The following is a 19,158-nucleotide window of genomic DNA, read 5'->3' as shown; positions in this document are numbered from 1 at the left end:
GAGAAAGCTCTAGATCAGGTAGGGCCTAGTCGACTCCTTTCAGCCACGAAACCTCCTAAGAAAAATCTGCCTAATAGCTAGAGTGCTGCCAAATTTTCAGGGAATCCCTCTGATGAAACAGGTAAGGAGTTCCCATATTTTGGAATGACCCTATGAATTCAAGCAGATGAGCACACTTCCACTGCCAATGTAGTTAGTTATAAACCATTTACAGAGTTCTGTAGAGGGACTTGCTTGTTATACAGACGTGAGGGAGGACATGAGTTACAATCCTTCAGCGCCCATGGGTGAAAAAGCCACCCATGCTGTAATGCACCCACAATCCCCAAACTGACAGGGAAAGACAGAAGGATCATGGGGACCTGATGACCAGGTTCAATGAGAATGAACATTGAGGTGGACATCCAACCTCAATCTTCAGCTTTGATACACCCATGTGTAGATGCCCCTCTACATGCACACGTGTACACACACACACACACACACACACACACACACACACACTTCTTTCAGCATTAAAATTTCTATTCTGGCAATGAGTCCTTCTTCCCTCCGCCCAAATCAAACTGCATATTGACTCTCTGATAATCAGGTCATCATCTCGCTCAACAGCTAGGACATTATGCCATCACAGGCAAGACTTTAAGAAAGACAGAATGATAACAATCAGAACAAAGAAAGACCATGAAATCATTAGCCAAAAAGAGAAGGTATGCAGATTGTATGACTGCTGCCTTCAAACGGTTCAGTGCTAAGTGTGTGGGAGAGGGGATCGGGTTATTCTGCACAAAGAACAGGACTAGAAATCTAAAGGCAGAGTTTGAAGGGCAACCACGTGACCCCTGTGAAGGTGGAGCAACTCAGCAGAATTTACTACCTAAGAAGTGCTGAACTGCAAGCATAAACTGTGTTCAAAACAGAGAAAACTTAACATTCCAAAATCTGAAATTATACTTAAATCTACAGTTAATACGTTTTGATGGTTCTTGGGAGGGGAGGGTTGTCATTAACATCTCAGGAACAACAATAATAGCGACAATAATTAATTGTATCTCTAAGTATTTTGCCTAACAGAGATAAGCAAAGTCCTCTCTGCACTGTTCCAATGCCTATTTTTACTTAACTCTAAAACAGTGAATACTGACGGCATGACTTGTATTCCTAGGACTTTGTTGTAAATTTCAGGTATTAAAGTAAAGGCAAAATTATATATGTTAGAAGAGGCAGGGTTTGCCCACCAATCTTTCAAAAATAAAACACAAGTGATACAATTTAGTCTGTGTAAAGTATAACTACTAAATAAATTCCCCCAAGAATTAGAAAAGCGTCCAAAAGCATTCTTCCTTGTAAGTATTGACTTTCAAGTACAATAAATATAGTTTTAAGATTAATCTTAAGGCATAATATAAAACCTCCCTTTCCAAATTTTATTTCCTTTTCTCCAGACCTTGGCCTCTTCCTCCTTTCTAGTTACAGTAAGCCCCACCCATCTCTCAAAACCCAATGTAAGCCTCCTTTCTGATTCCCCTCTTCTGTGTTTATTCCACAGCCATGTCTGTATTGCTCTATCCTATTGCCCTATGCAGTCTTTTTTTATGATACTTTTTTTTTAATGTGCATTAGTGTTTTGCCTGCACGTACACCTGTGTGAGGGTGTCAGATCCCCTGGAACTGAAGTTACAGATAGTTGTGAGCTGTCATGTGTGTGCTGGGAATTGAACCAAGGTCCTCTGGAAGAGCAGTCAGTGTTTTTAACCTCTAAGCCATCTCTCCAACCTCTATCCTATGCAGTCTGTATCACATAATTTCTATAATAGCTTCATTTCCTCTATGTTGCGACTTTGAATATGAAATGTCTCCCATAGATTCATGTGTTGAATACTTGGTCTTCAGCTGGTAGCATTGTTCTGGAAGATTCTGGAACCTTTTGGAGGTGGCACCTTGCTGAAAGAAGTAAGCACTGGGAGAGGTGTTACAGCCTTGTCACGTTCCCCTTCACTCTCTGTTTCCTGACTACAGAGATAGTGTGACCACCTAGCCTCTGGCTTTTGCTACAGTGCCTGCCCCTTCACCATGGAATGTATCCTTTCAAACCGTAAGCCAGAATAAATCTTTCTTTCCTTATACTTGCTTCTTGTTGGGTGCTTTGTTTAAAGACAGAAACAGTGACTAGTGTTCCCTGTGATTTAGTTTGTAGATATTATACTTGTTGTAGTGTAGTACTTTGCACACTACACACATGGTAGGTGCTAGGTTAACTACTTGGGGAAATTCATACATGGAGAATTGGCCAAATAAGGAAGAATTCCTTTCTCAATTATATTTGCTATATAACTACCCCAGAAGTTAGTAGGTCTACCAACCACTATACTATACCCCATGGTTAGTTAGCAATTTGAAAGGGGCACATTGGGCTGGCCTTGTTCCATGAAGATTGCTGTCTCTAATGAGAAGACTAAGGCTGAGACTAACTCAGTGGCCTCAGCTGGGATTCTCTGATTTCAACCACAAAGCTTTTAATTGAGTGAAAATTACTCCTAAGCTAAAACCGTGGACTAGAGCGTGTGTGTGTGTGTGTGTGTGTGTGTGTGTGTGTGTGTGTGTGTGTGTGTGTGTGTGATGGGGAGCACACCTGTGTGACTTAGCATCTTCACCACATAGATGTCAAGGGAAGACAAACAGAAGGGCCAATCAAGTGACAACCCTTTCTGACTAGTCTCTGAGGTCCGTGTCACTCCTACCAGTTTCTGTTGGTTGACACAATCCCAAGTTGGCTCAAAGGCAAACTCATCTTTATAGGGGTAGTCTCCAGGTCACATTCTCACGTAACACACAAAAAAACTATTGCAACTGTCTTTTTAAAGTACAACTAACAATACTTATGTTCTTTGGAAAGCACAAAATAGCCAAGACACAAATGCAACGGGTAAAGTCAACTGAAGTGTTTAGATATGCTCAGTCCATGATCAAACATTCTGGAACTAGATGGTTCCAGAACATCTTGCTAGTCATAATAGCACTGGTATACACAGATTGTTGACACACTGTTGAATACTCACCAAGTGCCTCACAAGCATTTCTTAATTTTTCAGAACAGCTTTGTGACTAAGGGTTCACTGTGATTCCATTTTATAAACACGAAAATTACATCATGAAATTGCCAAGTGACACAGCCAAGGGCCAGGAAGTATTTTTTTTTAATATAAATCATGCCTGTCTAACTCTGGAGTCCAGATTTGTAACCTAGATAGTCTCCATAGCTGACATTGCCTAACATCATCTATAATGGCCTATAAAGAGCTCAGTTCTTTGCCATGGCTCTTTCTAAATACCTGTATCTACCCAGGAAGGGGTATTCCCAATACTCAATGCTCATGAACTATGCTGTAGATTGTGAGCACTATGCAGTAGATACTCCAGAAACTTTGTAAAACCATCTTTCATTTGACCCCTCAAGTCACAGCTTGAACATTCTTCCCTTTGGAATCTGTTTGCATTGGCTTAGAAGTGTTATTGCTTCCCTCGTTCTTGCCTGTAAGAACCGAGTCAGAGCGGCATGCAACAACACAGCTGGGCATATTTTATGTTTGAAGAATGACTTTCGTGTCCCTGTCTGGATAAGACTTGAGGGCTCATCCTTGTTTGGAAGGGGATATATCAGGGTCTGTATTTGCAAGAGGTTTACCTAAGTGTCCCAGTGGTGGTTTTCTCCAGTTTATGGAGCCAGACCGAATTGCTTCTACCGCCAGAATTTTGCCCATCTAGTTAAAGATAAACTAGAGAAACCTGAGATACCCCAAGGACCAATTAAGGAGAAACTGCCAAACCTTTGGAAATTAGATTTTCCACATGGATTTCCCCCTACAGCTATGCTTATCAATTTGGATAAGACTGAGAACAAATATTCTAAGTAGTGATTAGTGGTCTCAGTGAAACTGCGCATATGCACCAGTAGGCTTGTTCGACACACCAACCATAGACAAAACACTTGGAGATAAACAGCTCTCCTAGGAGGTGGAAATTCAATGAGACTAAGCAGGTACTCTGGTGAAGTGATTTTTCACCCTGAAGAGGAGCTATGTTTCATCCACGTTTTGCCAAATTCTTTTTTTGTTTTGCCAAACACCTATCGATTACACAGCATAAGCAGAAAGCCACACATATCCTAAAGGCAGATGGTCTAGCTTTGAGAGACACCCATACTCCCAACTCAATCAGAATCTTACAGGTTGTTTCATTGAACTTGGTCTTTTTTTTTTTTTTTTTTGCTTAGCATTAGGAGAGGGACAGCAATTTGTTCTCCTTCCTGCCTGAGCACCAGGGACCTGGTGCTTTGAGCAGCAACTTAAAAGCAGACAGCCAAAGAAGGTCATTTCAGGTACCATGACAACTGCTGAGTCCTGCAGAACATTGTCATGGAAAACACCTTCAGCGGCAGTGGAGTGACACAGAAAGCTTTGAGCAAGCCTTGCTTCCTGACTAGTCTGTTCTAAGACCCTGGATACATCAAAGCAAAGTGGATGCAAAGAGAAAACAATAGGGAGCTATGGCAAGCCATGGAATGGAAGGGACAACCAAACAGTATTGTTGAACTGATTCCTTTGGATAGTTAACAGGATGATGTATAGATACTTATTTTAACTCTCCTCTACTGGTGGAATACAATAGAAGAATTCTCAAAACAACTTTCTGCACAGCCTGTTTTATATGTTATTTGGTGTGACCAGATCGAAACTCGTGAGGTAGGTGAGTCTTTGAGGGTTAGCCTCCTGGGTAGATAACTCGAACTATTCACTCTTCTCTATTGTATGTCTCAGCACCTTTAGTTTTTAGGAAGGCTGAGCATCTTTTAATAGAATACATTTTCCGTATTGTATAAGAAGCCTTTAGCAACATAGATGCAATTAAGAAGAGGAAGCTTGGTGTCTTAATGTGAGATAGACAGGTAAGGATCTAATCAAGAGAAAGCCTCAGGTCTCCAGCTTTCTAACTTATGTTTCTTAGCTCTTCCAGATAAATATACTTGACATTTTGTAAGTGTGAATGTGTGTGTATGTGTATGTCTCCAGAAACTCAATGATCATGTCTGCTGAATACTACAAAGTATGAATATTTGTTATATCACAAACTATAAATGATACTTGTGTGTGTGCATTCTGCATCTGTGTGTGTGTGTGTGTGTGTGTGTGTGTGTATGCGAAGTCATGTGTGTGGAAATGGGTACACAGAGGAGAGGTGTTCATGTAGGTCAGAGGACAACCTTGGGTATAGGTCCTTGCCTTCTGCCTTGTCTGAGCCAGGATTTCTATTGTTTCTCTGCTGCATATGCCAGGCTAACTGGCTCCCAAGAATCCCAGACTTCTTCTGTCCCCACCTCTCATCTCCCTGTTGCAGTGCTGAGACCACCAGCCCTACCACTATATGCCCAGCTGTTTGGTAGGTTCTGGGAATTCAAACTCAGACTCACACTTGTGGAATAAAAACTTCCCCACTTAACCATCTCTCCAGCCCCCAAACAATGCCCGTCACAGGAAACCATGTAGTAAAAGAGCTCCTGGTTGATACAAGAAACATGGCAGATAGACAGTGGGGTACACAGCCAGGCTTCCACAGCTGGAAAAACATAAAGCCAACCCCCAAGCTTCCCCCTTCCCACCATGGTACCATTTCTGTCTCTCTGTCCCCTGAACCCCCCTCTTCCCATTTCACCCTATTTCATCTAGACTGTAAATGACTATGTCTGCCAGAAATAGCAAGATCTTTCCTTTCTCCTTGGGCTCCAAGTTCTTCCTAAATATTCTTTTCAGCCTTTCCTCTGACCTGAGGAGGGATTGCCCTTATCCACCGGACCATCCACTCATCACTAGTATTAAGCATACGATCACAGGATGAGGCAACACATGGGAGGTGCAGCGTGGACTATGACCCACCAAGACACACGTGCCTGAAGTGGCTCTTCTGAGCTATCATGACAAGGACCATGAAAACAGTGGCATGCACCTGGTGACATCTAAGCCACCCGGGTTAGTACGGAGAGAAAGACTAGGTCAAAACCTAAAATAGAGCAGGTGACAGAGTGGGACAAAAGCAACAGAGGGGAAAGTTGGGAACAAGATTGCCTCTTCAAATATTGAGAGAAGCTGAGGTGAGTGAGTGCAGAGGCCAGCCTGGCTTGAGGCAGGACCAACCTGGAACCTGGGAGCCACATTTCCCAAAGGCTATACTGGATAGCAATCTGCAAGTCGGTGAAAGGATCTCAGTAGGAATGACATGGAATAGACGCGCGTCTCGGACAACAACCAAAATTACTCTTGCTGGTTAGGAAACCAGTTAGAGGTTGTTAGCATAATCCAATGAAATGCGGCCCACATTCAGGTATCATTTAGGACTAGGCAACCCCACAACGTCGCACTACCCCGAGGCCTATCAGCTTCTGTAGATGATGAGTTGTGAGTGAGCTGGTCTGACTGAAGGTTCTTTCTTTTGTTCAGTCTTGAGTTTTCCATGCATTTTATTAGCCCAGGCCTCCTTTCCATAGATCTCCTAGTTTGACTTGGCTCTCTGAGATGGAAGGTTGGCAGACACGTTCTTTTCATTAACAAAGGAGCTTGTGGATGGCATGCGTCTGATAGTTTGGAAACCCTGACCCAGAACTGCTCCTGTCTAAAAGAACTGCAGGCACAAAAATGGAGAAGAGACTGAGGGAAAGGAGGTCCAGTGACTGGCCCAACTTGGGATCCATCTCAGGGGAAGGCTCCAAGGCCTGACACTGTTACTGATGCTATGATGTGCTTACAGAGAGGAGCTTAGCATGGCTGTCCTCTGAGAGGTCCAACCAGCAGCTGACTGAGACAGGGGCAGATACTTACACCCAACCAATAGACTGAAGCAGGGCTCCCTGTGGTTGAACTAGGGAAAGGCTGGAAGAAGCTGAGGAGAATGGCCACCCCATAGGAAGACCAACAGTCTCAACATGCCTGGACCCCTGAGATCTCACAGACATTGAGCCACCAACCAGGCAGCATACACCGACTGTCCGAGGCCCTGCACATATACAGCAGAGGACTGCCTGGTCAGGCCTCAGTGAGAGAAGGAGCACCTAACCCTTGAAAGACTTGAGGCCCCAGGGAGTGGGGAGGCCTGGCGGGGCAGGGTGGGGACATTCTCTTGGAGACTGGGGTGGGAGGATGGGGGGAACGGTGTAGGTATTGGATTTGGGCCTGGTCACCTGGTAGATTGTTGGACTAAAACCTCTCCCATGAATTCACGGCACAAAAAGATTACAATCACAGAATGCCTTCATCCTTCTGGGTCTCCTGCAGGGTTTGACTCCTGCTGAGCCCTGCCTAAGCCTTTTGCTCCTAACTAGGAGCAGTCTGGCCAGGTACTTCTCACCTGAGTCAAAGAATTAGGCTGGCCTTCCTGGTTATTTCCCTAATTTATTCAGGCCACAGAGTTGGTCCTTTGTTACCGAAGTCTCAGCCAGGTTTCCCCACTGTGCTTCACAGATACCTGCTAAGTGGTGTACTTGGGGTATATAGTTTGGTCAATAAAGTTACAGGAGGCTCTTCCTCTCTGGCTTGACAAGAATAACCTGTTTGTGTGTGTGCTTCTTTCATCCCGCAGGGTACCATGTTGGTGCTGGCACCGACAGAACGGGATGAAGAACTGTGAGAGGACAGACTGACTAGGAGGGGTTAACGACTGGACTGTAAAATAATAAAAGTTCAAAACAAAATGAACCAAAAACTGGCTCTCACACTTACAGCCACAAGTTGATCTTTTTCAGCTCATTTAGTTCCCTGAGACTCTTTCCCCCCCTCCCCAGGACCTCACATCTGTGGCCTGTAGGCATGGCCTTGCACAGTCCACCCTTGAAGGGGTTCAAGCTGAAGTCTAGGCAGCATCATGACACAGATAGACTTAAGGTTATGCTGGTCACTTAAGCATTGACTCTGAAAATGTCACACATCTCCACAGCCCACTAAAAAGTGCAACATTCTTGGAAGATTATAAAGGTAAATCTGATACGATTTTAATCAAAATCATGCTCTACCTGAAGAGCACTTGAAAATGGCTTTCAAAAAACTAACTCCACCCCCAACACAGACAGCGTTTGACCATATAATAAGAAAAAAACAACTGAAGTGTTTTGGGTAATAAACATAGGCTCTGGGTACTCATTACTAATGTTAACCTGGTTAAAGCTCGGTTCCCCGATCATTAGGAAAATTTTTGCCTGAAATCTAACTCCAGGAACTTAATACACTGCCACTGTGAGGGAGTACTTCCTGAGGGAATGGGATTGGCATCCCCATTGTCAATTATCACAAAGGTAGATCCTAACAGGAGAAACTGAGAGACTGGGGGATAATCTCAGTGCCTGAGAATAGGGAGCATCTTGTTCCCTATCTACCTCAGGGACTCAGTGTCACAGGAGCCTGAGTGCTGGAGCAGCAAGGCAAGTGAGTGTGTAGAGGATATGTTGTCCCTGGCTACTAAAAATGAAGCAAGAGCCTATGACAAAGGCTACCCCCAAGAGATTTGGGATGGAAGTTGGGGCAGGAACTTTAAGACAGGTCCTATAGGTAACATCTCTCTTCTTTTGGGCACAAACTTAAAAATTTTCAAAATCTTCACACTCTTTTTAAAGTTTTTTTTGGATACTTTATTTTAGTTTTATTTTATGTGTACATATGTTTGCCTGAATGTATGTATGTCCCTGCACCATGTGCATGAAGTGCTTCCCCTGGCCAGAAGAGGCTATTATATACCCTGGGACCGGAGTATCTAATGGTCGTGAGGCCAGTGTGGGTGCTGGGAATTGAACCAGGATCCTCCTATGTGCTGAGCCGTCTCTCTAACCCCAAATCTTAAAGTTCTTAAAATGAGAAAATGTTTTGAAGGGCTTTGCTTTGAGAAGGTAAACGGAAGAGAAGGATAGATCCACTGGCAGCAGACGTATGATTAGTGGAATCTCTTTTCTAAGGCCAAGACAACAGAAAGTGTGTTCCACCGTGTAACATTGTCACAGAGTCAGTGCAGCAGGCATAGACTAGTTGCAGACAGATTCAGGGGGAGCCAGCATCTTGTGGCCCTGCCCCGAGAGTCCATCAATGAGAGTCCAGAGAGAATGATCTCAAGCCTTCTCAAGAGCATCAAGTGCACATGCGCTCACCAAGGTTGGTGAGTCATGACACATCACCATGGTGGTTTGCACCATTACAAAGTTTTAAATCGTTTGTGTCATTACCCATAGTTTAGTTTATATTTGTGGTGGACGGTTGGTTAGCGACAGGATGCAAAAATCCATTGATGTTAAAACACACATTTACAAGAAACGGGAGAAACATAATTCCACAAATTTTCTCAGCATTTTTCCTTTCCAAACTCACAGACTATATTTAACTAATCAAAATATTTATATAGCACACCGAGAAGACTCCAGTTCTATAAAATCTTTTAAAAGGGAAAACATTTTGCCAATAATATGAAATTTGTCTTTTGTTTAATAGGATTAAAGCTTATCCCCAACAAAATCTTTTATTTGAGACCAAATACTAGCAAATAACAATTCTTTTCAAAAAAAAACTATACAAAATTCAAACTTACTAACAATTTTGATAGAATGCCATATATTATATTTATTTCTATATTTTTTGAGGCAGAAATGATATTTTATTAATTCTTTGAATGTTTTATATGATTAATTTTAATAATCTTTTCATTCACCCTCCACTTTACCCACACCCAATCCCTCCACCCTTCCCCTCCCTACTCACCCAACTGCTGAGTTTTCTTTGTTTTGTTAATCCCATAAGTTCACTGTATATGGCCCAACTACTCTTGGGGCCTGTCTTGGAGTGTGGCTAACCTAGCAGGGGCCATGCCACTAAAGAAAATGGACTCTCCCTCTCCTAGCCAATACCAAAGGTCAATACCTCCTCAGCTAGATATGGGCTTTATGCCCACTACCCTCCTTCCATTTTTGGATTTTGTCTGGCTTGAGCTTACAGAGGTCTTGTGTACACTGTCACTACCTCTGTGAAGCTATGAGTACAACTGACTTCTTGTGTCCAGAAAACAGTTTCCTCTGGCCCATGCAATCTTCCTGCCTCTCTTCTGTGGTGATTCCAAGTGTTGATGGAAGAGTTGTGGTATGTATATCCCTTCTATGTCTGAGCACTTTATACTCACTTATCCTCTATATGCTGACCAGTTTGAGGGCTTCATGTTATTAATTGCTGTCTACTTTAAGAAGAAGCTTCTCTGATGACTGTCATGAGCTGTACTGATGCACTAAGTGTACCAAGAAGTCACTGGGGGTCATTTGAATACTATGTCCATTTCGAAGAGTTATAAACAATATTAGTTTCTCCCATAGGGCCTATGATACATCTAGGCCCAGGCCTTTGGTCTTATTAAAAATGCCTGCTATGGGTTCTATATGATGCAGTGAGCCTTGGATTCAATCACAAAGTGGTTGGTTACTCTCATACGTTTGTGCCACTATTGAACCAATGGGGTTCTCTGACTTATCAGGCCAGTCATTGTCGTAGCTCTTAGCGTTCTCATCTGCATGAGACTGTTAGACTAGCTGTCTTCTCCTGTACAGGGCACACCACCTATTAGCATTATGAAGCTAGTGATGCTTCCAGATCAGTACCAGATTCGTCCATGCTCTATGACTCATGGATGTTGTGTCTTCAGCAATGGGTTCTTAACGCCATCTTTTAGAGAATAACCAAAAGAATTGCTAATAGTCTGTAATGGTTAAGAGTCCGTGGGACCCCATTAGTCAACAATTCCAAAAGAGAGAAGCCATTCCTGACACTAGTGTTTTCCTTTTCTAGCATAGGGTGTCTTATTGTCACCCATTATAGGGTAATTCAATTTAAACTCTTTTTATATATGTATATGATTTTGGAAGCTCCTACAATAATAGAGTTTTTATATGGCTATTTCAAAAGGTCTTTCACTTTAGTTATCCCTCCTTTCTCCCATCCTATTTTAAGGTACATTTCATCTCCAAGTAAACACTCATTGAAGTTTTTCATTTTTAAATTCTGGACCCTTAATAATACCAGTTACATAACTCATTTCATGACATATATAATAAAATTCCATATTACTATGGAGATGTCTAAAGAAAAACATTGACAAGAGATACCTTAACTAGATTATGCTATTTAAATATTTGCAAATGAAGATACTAAACTTGAACAGTCTAAACGTCATGACTGATGTACAACATCTGCTAAGGTTTGGATCTGGATTGTTCTTTAAAGGCATGTATGTGAAATGTTCGGTCCATAGCCTGTGGTATCATTGGAAGATGGTGGAATCTTTAGGAAGTTAGGTCACATGAAAGGATATTAGGTCATTAGGGATATACTCTTGAAAGATACATCTGATCCCCAATCTTCTCTCTCTCTCTCTCTCTCTCTCTCTCTCTCTCTCTCTCTCTCTCGCTCTCTCTCTCTCTCTCTCCTCTTCACCCATCACGAGGTGAGCAGTCTTCCTCACCACTTCTGTTTTGATGACCTACACTGTCACAGGTAAAATCCTGAGGCCCAGGTGACCTTGGATTGAAACCTACACATCTCAAGCCAAAACAAACCCTGCCCTTTATTAAGTTTATTTCCTCAGCAATTCTATCTTGGAACTAAAAAGGTGACATAACAACTGAACTAGAGGACTCCTTTGTGCTCCGAAATTACAGCTTTTTCTGAATGACAGGTGGCATCTCCATGGCCTTGATTAGAAGAGTGAACCAAGGAACTAAAATATAGCTTTCCAAGGGGGAGGGTGTGGGAGCCGTATTGGATTTGGGCCTCGTTGCTTTGTCACTGTCTGGCCTTAGTCTTAGATTGTAGGATCAAAAGCCTCTCCCAGATATTTTCGGCTCAAGAAGTTTACATTCACGGAATGTTTTCAGCAACAAGACCCTTCTGGGTCTCCAGCAAGGTTTGACCCCTGCTGAGTCCTGCCCTTGCATGTGGAAGCCTTTTGTCCCCAACTGGGAACAGTCTGGCCAGGTACTTCTCACCTGAGTCAGAATTAGGCTGGCCTTCCTGGTTATTTCCCTAATTTATTCAGGCCACATAGTCGGTCCTTTGTTACCGAAGTCTCAACCAGGGTTCCCCACTGTGCTCGACAGATACCTGCTAAGTGGTGTTCTTTAGATATATAGTTTGGTCAATAAAGAAACCAGAAGCTCTCTTCCTCTTCTGGCTTGACACGAATAACCTGTGTGTGTGTGCTTCTTTCATCCCACAGGCTTTCGCCCGGTACCGTGTCGGTGCTGGCGCCGACAGGAGGGAGTCCCCCTTTTCTGAGAAGGGGAGGGGAGGTGGAAATAGAGGAAGGGATTTGGAAGGGCAGGACTGGAGAGAAGGGAGAGAGGCTGTGATTGGGTTGTAAAGTGAATAAAAAAATAAAAAAATAAAGTAAAAAGAAAGAAGAAAATGTTAAAGTTTTCACACCTAATGTGAGGCAATTAACCCTCTGAATAAAATTAATGAGAAATAACTTTGAGGTTAGCAAGATAGTTTATTGTGTAAAGGTGCTTACTGACAAGCCTGACTACCTACCTGAGTTGGATTGCCAATGCCCACACAGTAGAAACAGAGAATTGATTGACAAAATTATCATCTGACCTCCACATGCACTTCCTGGTGCACACACAGACACAGATGCAGACACAGACACAGACACACAGACACATACAGAGACAGACAGACAGACAGACACACACACACACACACACACACTTGTACGCCCGCACGCATGCACACACACATAACATTTAAATATCATAATAATAATAGTAATAGTAATAATAATAATAATAAATTTCAAACTGTAAGTATTCTAAGAACTTTGTATCATATCAGTTCATAGAATCGATCTTGCCAAGGTCATCAGAGGTGTGAAATAAAGTTCTGGACTGGGGCAGTTTCCCATCCAGAGGTTAAGAAAAAGCAGACTCTAACACAACAAAAACTAGCATGCAAGCTCATCCCCACCCAGCCACAGTGCTATGACGGCTCACACAAACGTCTCTGGCTAGGTTAGGAAAACCACACTGAAAGATTTATAATGGTATATTCAGATGTCAAAGACCTAAAATAGAAATAGAGGTGAGAAGGGCCCATCCACCGCAATGATTCACATCTGCTTGCTTTGTGGGAAGTGTTTACAGCAGGAACACTGGGGTGAGGCAGATGCAGTGATCTCCAGGATCTAGTTACAAATTCATGCACATTCTACCTATTTGCAAACAGGACCAAGGGCTAAAGTAGGAATGTTGAGCCTGAGAAGGAGTGCACTGGACGTATACATAAGGAGACACAAATTACGCTGCTGGAGGGTAAGAAGGTTACCCTGGCAGTTAATGGAACAGATAACATGTGATTCTGTGTGTCTCCATATAGGACAGTGGCTCTCAACCTTCTTAATGCTGTGACCCTTTAATACGGGTGCTCATCTTGTGCTGACCTCCAACCACAAAATTAGTTTGTTTTTATTTCACAACTGTAGTTTGCTACTGTTATGGGTCATAATGTACATATCTGTGTTTTCCGGTGGTCCTAGGTGACCCCTGCGAAAGGCCCATTTGACCCGCTAGAAGGGTTGAGACCCACACATTGACAACCATTGATGTAGGAGATATGACTTTTACCAGCTTCATGAGATCTTTTCTCGAGTGATATCTTCATTTTGTCCATGTTAGCATATGTAATAAAGTAAGTGGTAAGTTTGGGCACCATACAGCATTTACACGGATAATGGGATGATTATGATATAATTATATTAGTCAAAAAGTGAGGAGAAGCAGTGTTGCACCTAGTCAAATAAAAAGAAGTAAGAGGTATTGTGGCCTTTAGGGAAAGTCCTGCTGTGACTTGGGGCAGTTTTCCTTATTTTGGCTTATGTGGCTTTTTCTCGGTGAATATTTAGCACAGCCCTTAGAGCACTACACTGGGGAGACACAGAACTAAGACACATTACTCACTGTTTGTTGAAACAGGCAAGATGTCTATGTAAGCAGGCTTATCTGTACTAAGCAAGCCTCTTCACTTTCTGATGATATTTAAGATAATCTTGAAAGAATACTTCTCAAATAAGAATGTGTAGAAAATAAGGGAAATGTTAAAGGAAATATGGAAGCTTGGAAGTCTTGTAATGAGTTGACAGCCATTTAAAAGAGCTCATTAGCATTCGATAACCTTTGGAACGGGGCAGAGTGCTGCTCTGAAGGTTCTAAGATTGTCGGCTCTACAAGTTACAGTTAATGAAAAGGAGAAGAATGAGAACTCGGCCCGTCAGAAAACTGCCAGCCGGCAGGATGGGGATTAAGAATATAATTGTAATGTGAGAGAAAGAATTAATGATTTAAAACACACGCTGCTCTGTCCTTTAAGAACCCATGTCATAAGGAGTTTATCACAAAAGTTATAGCTTTTATTAACTATGAGAAGAAAGAAAACTTCACTCCTGAGCATGCAAACGTTAAAATAGCCTAGGCTGCCCATTTCTCCCAACACTCCATTCGCATCCCCTTCTATTTTTTCTGTCTGGTCATCCATTATCTATTTCCATTAGCAGCCATTCACTGAATGTTCCAGACCTCCAAACGAAAGTCTAAGTAATCATCTCTGCGCTCAAAATGCACTTTACACAAGGAGTCAAGTATGAACCGAATACTAGGCATGAAGCAACAAAAATAATCAGCTTGGCCAGGCCCGGCCAGGGCCACTACTCCTGGCTGTATCTTCATCCTACTGTTGATTAATCAGGTCTGAGAAAATCCAGAGTATGCCCAATACGATCTCCACAGGACCCACTAGTGATTGTCATCCTCTCTATCCTGTTTCAATGGCTGGCTAAACACCCGCAGATCAATACACGTGGTGAACTTATCAAATATAATGAAGTACAAAAACGCACAAGTATCTCAACAGGTTCAAGATGAGGCATGGGTAACCGTCCAACATCCTTCATGATAAAACTTCTAAACGGATCAATGATAAAATGCCAATGGCTTGGGTGAAGGCTCCTGGAGAAATAATAGAATTGATGAGCACAAAGTCAATTCCACGGGCAATTCTAGCAAAGCACACGATCCCCACCTCTTGAGGTCATGTTCTAGTTCCTAGCAGACAGGGAGTACTCCTTGGTGCTTGTGCCTAGAGCATCTTAAGACATTCCTGTACTGCTAGCAAACTGAATCTAGTGATCTCCGCCACGATCAGTAGTAATTCTTCCCATGGTTGGTTAAACATAGGCAAATCAATAAATATGATGCACTTATGAAATATAATGAAGTATGAAAATATATGACTACCTCAGTAGACACAGAAAAGGCATTTGATAATAATCCAATAGTATTCACATTAAAAATTCTGGACAAGGGGTTGGGGATTTAGCTCAGCGGTAGAGCACTTGCCTAGCAAGCACAAGGCCCTGGGTTCGGTCCCCAGCTCCGAAAAAAAGAAAAAAAAATTCTGGACAGATCAATAATAAAAGTTATGCTTGTCAACACAATAAAAACCACATGGAACAAAACAAGAACTAACTCTATAGTGAGTGGGGACACCTGAAAGTTTCTCTGAGATCTGAAACATTTTCTGCCCAGTTTCACCTCTTTAAACAAATAAACAACAAGGTTAAAGGGGCATGAAAGCATACATTTCCTTTGCTTTTCTGCACGACTAACTTGCTGTTACGATCAGGCAGCTCTTTCTCTTGCCAGAGATGGGGGTTAATATCTATCTCGTTCTCTTCCTAGACAATCTGAAAATTCCAGGTCCTCAATAGTGGATTCCTAAACTCTGAGATACACTGATTCACACAGGATAATGGGAAGAAGACTGAAATCTGCTTTCAATGAGTCAGAAATAGAATGTGTATATAGCCCATGAAATGGGCATTTCATAAAACGTAAAATAATTACTTCCCATGTTTAATTTAAAGACTTCCCATTCACAACAAACTGTGTGCTAACGCAGTGTGGTAGGTCATGTGCTCAGTGGACCCTCTACTGGGAAACGTGGGCTGATTGCAAGAGACTGGATTTGCCTATATTTCCAACCAACTCGTGCTCGATTTCCACGTTAAACACAAAAAATAACTTTTATAAACCATACTACTTTTAAGTTAATAAAGATCATAGCAAAAAAAGAAAAATAAATAACAGCAACAAAAACAGCAACAACAAAACACAAAAAGGAGGCAAACTTCAGTATCTCCGCTGGGGAACGTTGCAGCAGCAGCAGCAAGAGACTAAAGTGAGTTGTTTCTCTGTAAGTATTGGCTGTTCCCTAGTCTCATGGTGAGGGAAGTCGCATGTATTGTGCAAAAGGACTCAGATATTGCTGGAGGTTTGCTTCCCCGGGAAGCAACATGACACTAACCAAGGCCTGGCACCTTCCCACGTTCATAAGCTTTGGTTGGGATGTGCATTTGTAGGATGTGAAACGTTCCATTCGTTAAAAGTGTGACAAAAACTGACGAGCAGGAAACAGTGTGCCCAGCGAGAGGAATGTGTGTCTCTTGGAAAAGGTCACATTGCTGGAAGCAACTGACTTCCTGGTGAAGCTGACTAGAGACTACTGTAAGTTAGACTGACTTCAAAGCCCTTTTCTTTTCTTTTTGGAAGTTCATGAAGCCTTCTCACCAAAGGTACCAATACCCCCAGAATTTCCAGGAAGAAATAGTTTCTCAATCCAATTTTTTTCCCCAATAAGAGTACATATTGGGTAGGACATATGAACTCTAATATCCTTTGGATTTCTCAGACAGTCAGGTCATTAGTTGACCAGATGAAACCCAGAATGATGAGTTAGGCTGACCCAGCACTATGGACCAGTAGAGAACTGTGAAAGAGGTTATGACTTCCCATAATGTTACCCACCAACGATGTCACTCACCAATGATATCACCCACCAATAATGTTACCCACCAACGATGTCATCCACCAAATGATGTCACCCACCGATGATATCACCCACTAATGATGTCACCCACCAATGATGTCATCACCCATGAGAATGAACTTTGAGACCTGAGACAAGATTCTTTTGTTGATGCCACACTGTTCATGGGTATTTCATGAATATTTGAATCATTCCGGACCAGGGTGTCTGAGTGTCAGCTTTGAGACAAGTGTAAGTCAGGTTTCCTACCAACCTATGACTATTTGACAAACAGAGTTCTCAGTGCTGCACTGTGCTTTCTTTATAAGACTGAAGGTTTTAAACATCTCAATTTACCTCAGAGCTATGTCTAATTATGACAATCTTGCTTTTCAACAGTTTTGCTAAGACAGTATACCCATTTTGAAGTGTAAGCATCAAGGATATAATAACATCAGTATATCATTATTATATCAAATTATATTATATATATATATATAACTATGTAAAGGAAAGAGTTTAATATAACAATGTTAATCTTATGGTTTAAATGTAAAATTACAACAAAAAGTGGAACCTGAATCCAGTTGAATTTATCCATAGCAGCAGCAGAAAGAGGTGAAACTCAGCTTTAGTTCATATTGAGATGTAATTTATATTGAGACTCACGTATACCAAGCCAGGGTCACACTTTCTATGTAGCTGAGGTTGGCCTTGAAAGGGGTTACATATCTTGCATGAATGTTCCCTTTCGTGTTTTGGTATTCTACACCAGATTTTCTGTGGAATTGAAGCGTGTTTAAGAAAATCCTTCTGGAATATGAAAGTTTACACTTTGGGGAAAAATTCAGTTTAGCTAATGTGCAATATGATATTTATGCAGGTACCCTCCAAAGTACCCCAGAGATGAGAGGTTCAGATCCTCATCAGATGCTCGTCTGAGCTGAGCATTTGGGACTACTCCATCAAATTGCTGCTGAAATTTTACACTCACTCACCTCTGCTTTCTATGATACTGTCTCTACTGATATTACTCAAAACCAATTTATACTTTGTGTGAATGTTTTTGCCACAGCAATTAACGTTTTTCTTCCTCAAGTGGAGTCCTTTAAGAAAATGATCCCAACCATCATCTGCATATGACAATTTTATTCATCACCCCTGCATGTGTAGCTTTGAGTTTCTTCCCTCACCAGGCTGTCTCCTCCCCCAAATCCCTCCAGTTAAAACAATGTGGACTTACCTACTAATCTTATACCCCAATTTGGGAAGGGGAGGGAAGTTTCCCTGGGTTTATTTTTCTTTTAAATACATGAGAATGGGACTTCGTTTTCATTGATATAGGTTCTTTTGGGAGATAAATGAGCAAGATGAAATAATCATCATCATCATCATCATCATCGCCGCCGCCGCCGCCGCCGCCGCCGTCGTCGTCGTCGTCATCATCATCATCCCAAATGTCTCTGGCAACATGACCTCTATAGGAAACACAGGCTAGGTAGTTCTTTTTCAGTAGCTAGCCTCAAATGGAGTGTCATGCCTCACTCACTTGCTAAGACATACTCTAAAAAGATTGATCCCACAGGGTCTAAGTAGGGAGAGGTAGCATAAGTGTCCTGAACTCGGTAAGTCCAGTCACCTTGGATGCTCCCCTCGGTGTTTGCCTTTCAGCTGCCACTGCCAACTGTCACTGATTCCCACTAACGGAATATGATAAACTCCAGGTCGAAGTAGAATTAACAGCCTTTCCATCTTGTGTCTTAAATGTTCTGAAACTGTGATGTGTATGAGCTCTTCTGAGTTTAATATCTTGTTGCATGGTGTGGAGACAATGGTGTGTGTAGCCCAGGATCGCCTTGGACTTACTATGTAGCTGAGGATGGCCTTGAACTTCTGATCCTCCTACCTCTACCTCCCATATACTGGGATTCCTGGTTTATAGGTGGGTACCACAATATCTACTATGTGGTGCTGAGGATGAAGCTCAGGACTCCCTGTGTGCTATTCAATATTCTACCAACTGTGTTACAAACCAGGCCCTGGTCTTCTTTCCATTATGACATCACAGGATTAAACTAAATGGAATCCATGCTATTCAGATAGCCATGTAGCAAAATATATGAGTGTACAAAAGATAGCATTCTGAAAATATTCACTGGGAAGAGACCAGTACGCATGCTGTCAAGAGTAGTTCAGTCACGTTTGCAGGTGCTGTGAGATTTAAGCAACTTAGAAAAAA

At 42.1% G+C, this 19,158-nt stretch overlaps 1 long non-coding RNA gene across 1 annotated transcript; it reads right to left on the bottom strand.

Moving 5' to 3' along the window:
- Positions 1-18,182: 18,182 nt before the first annotated feature.
- LOC134479593 (uncharacterized) lies at positions 18,183-18,922 on the bottom strand. Its single transcript, XR_010053132.1, has 2 exons — positions 18,786-18,922; positions 18,183-18,397 (listed from the first exon to the last, which is right to left on the bottom strand). It is a non-coding gene; the product is annotated as an uncharacterized LOC134479593 (long non-coding RNA).
- Between the last annotated feature and the right edge of the window lie 236 nt (positions 18,923-19,158).

This window comes from Rattus norvegicus, chromosome 7 (genome assembly GCF_036323735.1).
Source record: "Rattus norvegicus strain BN/NHsdMcwi chromosome 7, GRCr8, whole genome shotgun sequence".
NCBI lineage: Eukaryota > Metazoa > Chordata > Mammalia > Rodentia > Muridae > Rattus > Rattus norvegicus.
This window is presented reverse-complemented; position numbering and strand designations above follow the sequence as displayed.